Source organism: Falco cherrug, chromosome 7, assembly GCF_023634085.1.
Source record: "Falco cherrug isolate bFalChe1 chromosome 7, bFalChe1.pri, whole genome shotgun sequence".
Taxonomy (NCBI): Eukaryota; Metazoa; Chordata; class Aves; order Falconiformes; family Falconidae; genus Falco; species Falco cherrug.
The window spans coordinates 22103444-22110938 of NC_073703.1; positions in this window are offsets into that span (position 1 = coordinate 22103444).

A 7495-nucleotide genomic window follows, 5' to 3' on the forward strand; every position below is an offset into this window, starting at 1 on the left:
TGTTTGGATCTCTTCTGGCTTGTGAGTAGTGGACACATACGTGAGATCACCGTTATCCAAATAATGATGTGTCACATGGATTTTCAGTTTGTTAAATATGTGATAAACCGTACAGTCCAGTCCAGAGCATGCAAGCAGCATAAGATTTATTATTTAGCATGCTTTTTTTCCCATTGTGAGAGACAAAGGCCACACCTGTACCCCATTACTTTACATATTATATGCCTACCTTTCCTGCAAGCATTTCTAACATCTAAGATTGAATAGGTAAGTCAGACCCACAAAGCTCAGGCTGGCAGTGACTGTTACACGTGATGGTCTGGATGCAGGTTTGACTGGGGAAATCATATTATTGAACGCTGGAGAGGCACAGAACTGCTAGGGAGGTTCTCTCCTTGCACTCCATCATAAGCAGCCACTAGTAATGGCTCTGATGTATCGATACACACAGGGAGCCTTTTCCTTCCCACATACCATGGCAGTTCTTGCACAAGCACTGTCAGATGCTTTATTAATAGTCACAGTATTGGGCAAAATCATCTAAGTATGGTGCATTCTAGCCCTTTTGCAAAACTGGTCTATGCCTGCATGTGGAAAGATTGGGTTTATGTTGAGTTGTTATGTGGGTTTTGTTCTTTATGAGAACTGTAGCTGTGGCAACCCAGAGGTGACTTCAAGTACTGTAAGTCTGTCTCTGTACCTTCAAACTAAACACATTGTGATTCTGACATGATTACTTTAACAGATGAGATTACACTACAGGGTTTTTTTTATTTTTGAATGGCATTGAAATAATCTAAAACTGTGGAAGAATGAGGCATGCTCTGAATGATTTTACATAAAGCTATATATAAAAAACCCAGCATTGACTAGAGCCTCTCTTCTAAGTCATTGTTAGGGAGGGAAGGGGCAGAGGGAATTGTGAATGCCAGGTACCAGCCCATACAACTTCTGTGTGACTGCAGAATTCAGCATACCAAGGAGTAATGCCGGGTTGTTTCCCGGAAGACAGGAGTTCTTGTTGAGCCAGTTGAGCACACTTTTGCCCCAGTCAGTAGGAATAATGTACTCAGAGCAGCTATCACGAAAAGTTCTTATAGTTTTAAGCCAGAGCTGAAAAACAAAATCATCAACCCAAAATTCTTTGTTTCTCATCTCACAATAAGAACTGTCAGCCCCTAAAGATCACTACAATTATGCGTATGTTTACGGCTAAGGTCTCTACATATCTAACTATATATATTCTAGATAGTGACATAACAGTAAACGTCACAGTTTGTCATGAACTTAACTTACAAACTCAACAATTTGTCACAGATACAAGCTTACTTTGGAAGGTTCGTTTCTTTCTATTATCAGACCACGTTGCACTGACTCCCAAGAGTAAAGCAATTCTTTCACAGTGTGATTTTAAAAAATACAAGGAAAATGGAATTAAATTAAGTGGAAAAACTGTGAAGATGGCAGTTTTAATAGGTATTTTATCAGCCATATGTGTGGTTACTTTAAGTACTGAGATACTACTTGAAAATAAAGATATGTATTTTTGAACCTCTGCTACCAAACAACCCTTCTTTAGTCTTCCTGTGCCTCCCTTGGAGATAGGATGCCACTTAAAAATAACATTAATGCAGCTCTGTTTGTTGGTAGGTACCATTCCTTGTGTGTTCACAATGAAAAAGGTAAACAGTCCAAAATGCAGAGGGGGCGGGAACCAACCCCCAGAAAAATCTCATACATGGTTACATGACATACGAGTTCTGTATCCAGAACAGATACAGGACAAACAAATTTTGGTATTTGCGTACCACTCATTGAATACACAATATTTGTTCACCTCAGGGAAAAACCCATGCATTCTGCCTATGCTTCCTAAATACCAACATTGAATAGACATGACTAGTTTGATAAACATGAAAGGAATCAGTAGTTTCACTCAGCTGAAAGTCATCAAAAACAGCATGTTCTTGTTGATGTATAGAGGCTCCTTGTGTGTTATTGTAGCACTTCATTAAATAAGAGGATCTGATGATTCCATCACTGCATAATAATTTACTAAAAAGAAAACATAAATACAACACTGTAACACGAACTTTGTGGGTTTGCTATTTACGTGGCAGGATTTGCACAAACCTCTTAGGGAAGCCTTTACAAAAAATGAAGGCTAAAAAACCCCCAGGAAATCTGCATTGAAAGTATCTGTTAAAGCTTCAATTTTATGAATACAAATACACATTGCAACAACAGATACTTGTTTAGTGTGGCCTGTTACACAATCTTGCATGCATAAATAAATAATAGTCAGAGCAATTCTAATGCTAATCTGAGGTGGGTACATGGATTGATAGCTCAATAATGAAGCTTTCTTGTCCTATTTTACTGCATTAATATTACAAAATCTCCAGCTCCTACCATCTGACTGTTGGCAAGAGAACAGATGGCAAATTTTATCCACTGTACCTCACTAAACAGAGTGTATGCCTGTTAGCAGTTGGGAAATTAGCCAGATATTGTGGCATCCACTTTCATCACAAAGCTTACAGAGATGAGAGGACTTTGTGATGAGTTAGATCAGGTTGCCAAGAGCCATGTTTGGAGAAGTTCTAAAAAATCTCCAAAAGTGGTTATGCCACAGCCTCTCTGTTCCTTATCCGCTCTGATTGTGAATGGTGTTTTATTCCTTTTAGCTGTTGAGAATTTCTCTTACTGCAATTTTGGACTGTTACAGTCTCAGAAGTAAAGGCACGTATTTTTGGATTTAACAGATGGAAGAGACCATTATTGATGAATTTTCCAAATTGACTTTTAATAGTATTAATAATAGTATTTGATATTGGTTTTAATTTTATTTCTTTATATTTTCAAATTTTATAGTAACTTCATTTTTCACTGTTTTTAAGCTTATTTCTAAGTAGTGTGGAAGAGATTTCATTAATGCTGAATTTATATTTAGAAAATAAGGGAAAACAAAAGATGTGTCAACAATTACATCAAATACTAAAATAAACACCCAAATTACATTACAGGAGCTAGAACAGCAGAATAGTTAGAATAACTGCTACTACTTAAAAGTTATAAAACTATGTAATAATTATTAAGATAATTCTTAGAATTTTTTGCAATATGTCTCAATTACATTAGCAATAAGTAAAACCAGCAGAGTAAGATATATGAAGATGTCTGAAGTACTAAGATGCCAGCATATAGCAATCTGCTTTCCCTTTTCGCCTGTGACAGCTGGAGACTCTCAGTTCTCTGTGGAGAGCTTGGAAGAACTCACCTCTGCAAAGCTATGATACTGTTTCAGTGTGTGTCCTCTCTCCCTGTGATGGAACAATAAAATGCAAAAGACTTGCCAGGCACAAATATGCGAGAACTAAGCAATACGCAAGTGGAAGTGTCAGTATACAAAGCCAATGTTATCTTCAGCTACTAAAACCAAGGTAAATACATTTTACAAAGGCACAAAGTTGATTTTCATTCACAAAAATAACTTGGATCACCTGGAGAAACCCCAGGTTTTTTCTTATGATAATTTTAAGGCAGATATGTTGTTTAAATTCTAACAATTATTATATTTTTCCCCTATAAAAAATGCCACATCTGTTTCTAAATAAATAAATGTGCACCTTTTCCCATCATCATCCAAGACAAGCCCTGCATAAAATTATCTCACTGGCTACTGTGAACAAGTTTTCAGAGAAATCTAGATTAGAAATGGCATTCCCACTCACTGTTCTTTATTAAAAGCCTAGACCCAAAGCTTTTCATAGCTTTCACGCGGTTAAAAAAAAGACAGCATAGTCTACATGCCGCATGCTGTATGCACAAATAAGAATAGCTCCGTAGACAATATGACTATGAGAGGTAGTTTTCAAGGGGTGTGGGGGGGTGTGCATGCAAAGAAGCATCTTTATCTACTGCACTTTACCTGCATCTAAGAGATTTATTAATTAGAATCTATATTTCTGCATGAAATTTCTAAGCCAAGAGGCTTAGTCTTTCTGATCAGTATCGATCACATGCGTGTCATACCAACTGAGATTTGAAATATAAATTACATTGCTATGTTTTGTCCTGAGCCAGTGAAGCTTCAAAAAACTCCTAAGTTCTACATAAGAATGGTCTAACTTAATTTTTCATGAGGCCTTTACTTGATGGTATTTCTGAGAATCATAGCTTTTTTCTTCAGTGATGTGCTGTGAAGATGAAAAAGCCACTAGCTATGTAAGAAAATTAGTTGAAGTAAAAATGCACTTGTTTTAATGAATATGCTGCCTTTGAGGGAGGAAAGAAGAAATAATAGCCTAGTCTGGACCAAACACATTGTCTTTTAAATTATAAGTGTGATTTCATTCACTTGATAAGAACTTGAACTTATTCTTTATGAAATCACTTGTAAATATCTATTAATCCAAAGCCAAACCATTTCACTTGCTAAAACTTTCAGTCATTTGTGCATTCACTTGGATATTGAAACAGTCTTCCAGCAAAACCCACTAACTCATAAATGATAGAATTGTTTGAGATAAATTTTCTGAGTGGCTTTTCTGGAAAAGTACTGACTGATGCTGAAGAAATGGGATGCTGAAAGGTAGCTTTATCACTTACTTATTATCAGCCAGAGTTTGATTTGGAAATAGTTAAGAGCAGTAGGACTTTGCACCATTACTGTTTACTAACAGAGAATTCCCATATGTCCCAGTAAAGAAAAAAATCTAAATGTCTCACTTACTACGAACCCCAAAAAAATGAAAAGTAGGAGTTTCTTTCTTCTCACGGAAGTCACCCTTACTTCAGACATTGCTGAACTACACAGTGTTGCTTTCCGTTAAAAAAAAAAAAATCTAAGGAACGGGAAATACACAATGTTTACTGTCACCTACTTTTTACAATATCTATAAGATGCCCTACAATTTTCAAAATCTTAGTGGAGGCTGAAAACATTAATATAGGTTACCTTGTTTGCTAATGCATTACTCCAACTGCACAGTCAGCTAGGAGGTCCCCTAGCAAAGCCACCACTTCAGTCACAGGAAAAACTGGAAAAAAAAGATCTCTGAGTAACAATGGGCTAACTGCTTCCAAAATAAATCTTAAACATCAGGTCAGGTATTCCGAAGAGCTATTGTCTTCAGATGTTTCTGCTTGGCAATATCTATCTCTCATGCCAATGCACCTACATTACATAACAAGACAAACACCATGTGTGGGTTTTTTTGTCTCTTCTGTAAGTTTAAAACTGTATTAACTCTGTTAGAATTAATATAGGTACAATCTACAAAGTCAATGTGTGTTAAGAGTTATTCCCAGCATTTTTTGTGTCACAGTATTCTTGCCAGTGATTTGTGGCTCAGACCTCTTCATGTTTACCAAAAAGTGTAAGTCAAAAAAATGTATCAATTAGGAATGATGAGTCAGGAAAAAAACAAACACAGTGTGTAACTTTTACTCATTTTACATTATTCAGAAAAACAAACAAAGCAAAACAAAACCCTTTCTTGTATGTTCCTGAATTGTCAGTGGCAGCTGAGCTTTGCAGCATTTGTGAGACTTCAGAAAACACTTTCAGGACACATAAAAGTGTCTATAATTTAATGTCTAAAGAGCTAATGAGAAATACCTTTTGTATAAAGTAGGGGCTCCTCGTGTCCAGATGGCATGTACTTGATAGCTGTAGTAGCAGTATTATCAGAGGTACCACAAGCAGACTTGGAGAAATACCTAAAAAAACAGTTCAAGGGATCTCAAGTTTTCATAAACTGTATCACAATCTGAAACAATTATCTTGTAGGGCTCTGTTCCTTCTACTGAAAACCCCACATTCATCTTCTAACATTCACTTTCTGTGCATATTTCATCATCTGTAATGTATGAAAATGCAAAATTTTGGAAATTCTGACTTTTTCATACTTTGTTGCACAGCATGAATTACATTTGTCACACAAAAATCTATGTGCAGTATACGGTTAACATAAGTAACAGGCATCTATGTCAAAGTGCTTGCTATTAAGCTAAAAACGAGTAGTCCTACAACAAGGGCCTAATTGTTTCACTCTGACCATTTGCATAGATGTATCAATACTGGTTTTTAAAGTCCAAGGGGAAAAAAAAAAAAGCAACCTTTAGTAAAACCCACAGCAAGTGACAAGCCCTGGCTTAGAACTGCCACACATGAAAAATTCTTGGAAACAAGGCTAAGGTGGAACTGGCAGCACGTCCCTGGGGCAGGCAACATGCCCTGCAGAAAAGCAGTTGAGACTGAGCCCTATCAGGAAAAGATGTTCCTACCTTCTTAGCTTCTGGAGGCAGACTTGGAGAGTTACCCATCGTAACACAAAATGAGACCCTTACAGTAATACTGCCTGGATGCTTACCTCAGTGTTCCTTCCAAACGATACAAGTTGGAAAAGGCTCTCCTTCCAGGAGCAGAGTCCAGGAGAACTAGAATTAGGCACCATCTAAATAAGAATTGTTCATTGGCAACAGAAATGAATTGAATTCTTTACATTTTTCATGTCATTCTGAAAGGCTTTTTAAAAATTAGCATGGCAATCAACAGAAATTAAATGATTGCTACAATTTTTTGATAGCAACAGTCAAATTAGTATCACAAGAAACACCTACAGATGTTCCTCTGCATTCCAAGAGAAACCTGTCAAGTGCCCCTCACCATTTCACTTCACTCATTCAAAGGAAACTTAGAATCACAGAATGATTATAGGTTGGAAAGGATCTCTGGAAGCATCTAGTCATACTTCCTGCTCAGCGCAGGACCAACTTCAAAGCAAGATAAGGTTTCTTCAAGGTTTGTTGAGTTCAGTTTGAAAAATCTCCAAGGTCAGGAGATGGCACAATGCCTCTAAGCTACCTGTTCCAGTGCTTGACCACTCTTACTGCGGAATCTCTCCTTATATCCACTCGAAATGTCACTTCCTTCCATCCAGAATTAATTTCACTCGTTAGATATTTTGGGGGCTTAGGTTTTATTTATTTACTATATTGTTCAAATTCATTAACTCTAAAAGATGTGGAGATGTGTCTCAGTTATGCAGTACTGACCTCTACTTCCTTTCTCACCATTAGTCACCTCTCATAATTAGGTATGGTAACAGGTAATTTCCCTGTCTCAGGCTGCAAGGACCCACCTTTCCCTGGGGAGAGTTTTCTCCCTGCAGCACAGGAGTGTGCTGATGTGATGCCTGTACAGTCTTAGCCAGCTGTCAGGTCTGGCAAATTTGCTAAAGGAAGGTTTTTCCTGCAGGAAGAGAGCTGGAAAACAGCAATGATTTATAAGGAGCTAACATTATATTTACTATAAGGAAAGAACAGGTATTAAGCATTTAAAGCAATAGCAAAAAGTCAGATATGATACTACTGGTTGTTAGACTGCTAGAATGTTATATTAGAGATTACTGGAGGATTTGGCTTCTTCTGCAGTTTAATTCAGCAAAGCTATTTTTGATACAATACATTGATATTTATTACAATGCAG